Source organism: Vombatus ursinus, unplaced genomic scaffold, assembly GCF_900497805.2.
Source record: "Vombatus ursinus unplaced genomic scaffold, bare-nosed wombat genome assembly UNPS02014819.1, whole genome shotgun sequence".
In the NCBI taxonomy this organism is placed as follows: Eukaryota; Metazoa; Chordata; class Mammalia; order Diprotodontia; family Vombatidae; genus Vombatus; species Vombatus ursinus.
In genome coordinates this window covers 1,011,147-1,012,132 of record NW_020954597.1, presented here as the reverse complement: position 1 = coordinate 1,012,132, position 986 = coordinate 1,011,147, and the positions used below count along the sequence as shown (strand labels likewise).

Genomic DNA, 986 nt, shown 5'->3' with positions numbered 1-986 from the left:
ACTGCGAAGTTGCAAAAGTCGTGGCCACCTCCCCCAGCTTCCCGCCAGCCCCCCTCCTCAGCAAGCCCTGGTCTCCTGGAGCCAGGACAAAGCCCCGGGACTGGGCGGGAGGAGGAAAGGGGAGGCACCAGCACAAAAGAATTCCTCAGCCAGCTCTGAGCCACACTGACTGTCCAGATAGGACAGCGGCCGGGCTGGCAGGCGGATCTCCTCGCGCCAGCCTCCCTGCTCCAGCCTCCCTGCTCCCGGGGCTCGCTCCTGCCCCCCCCCCCCCGGCCCCCCCCGCCCCCCCCCCCGCGCCCGCTCCTGCCCCCCCCCGGGGCTTGCTGCCTGCAGGCTGAGTGGCCAGTGGTCCTGGGCCATGAGCTGCCCGGCAGCCTGTAGGCAGCAATAGCGTAGCTACCTGTAACTTAGGGGAGCTGAGGAGGAGGAGGAGGAGGAGGAGGAGGAGGAGGCGGCGGCGGCAGGAGGCAGGAGGCAGACCCACCCTGACTGAAGAGCGAGGAACGTGGGAGCGCGTGTGTGAGTGTGGGCTCCGTGTGTGTGTGTGTGTGTGTGTGTGTGTGTCTGTGTGTGCGTGTGTGTGTGTGTGTGCGCGTGTGTGTGTGTGTGCGTGCGTGTGTGTGTGTGTGTGTGTGTGCGTGTGTGTGTGCGCGTGTGCGCGCGCGCGCCCCCGAGAAGAGCAGCCCCCGCGGGCCGGCAGCTGTGCCGAGGTCAGGTGTGAGGCTGGTGGCCTGGGCTGGGGATGGCTGGGGGGGGGCCCCCGGACAGTGGGGAACAAGCAACGGAGGCTCACCGGCTCGCGCCCAAGCGAGCTCTCAGCCCAGCACCGTCTCGGACTCAGAGCAGCCCCGGCTCCCGGTGCCCCGGCTGGCTCCGGGACAGGGGGCAGCTTCTTGTGGGCTGGGGGAAGCTATCTGGGGCTTTGCCGGGGGCGCCTGGAGGGGGGCACCTGGAGCAGGGGCTGGAGACCCGGGGGGGGGGGG

The 986-nt window shown here is 70.0% G+C and overlaps 1 protein-coding gene across 4 annotated transcripts in view; it reads left to right on the top strand.

Moving 5' to 3' along the window:
- The first annotated feature begins 440 nt into the window (after positions 1–440).
- GDPD2 (glycerophosphodiester phosphodiesterase domain containing 2) overlaps positions 441–986 on the top strand; it is an 8,941-nt gene continuing 8,395 nt past the window's right edge. The window contains exon 1 of one of the 4 annotated variants that reach the window (XM_027836823.1): positions 441–522. The gene's annotated coding sequence lies outside the window, so the exon portion shown is untranslated. Of the gene's footprint in view, positions 523–624; positions 719–986 lie in introns of those variants that run through there. The other 3 variants (XM_027836824.1, XM_027836826.1, XM_027836827.1) reach the window with 3 other exon arrangements.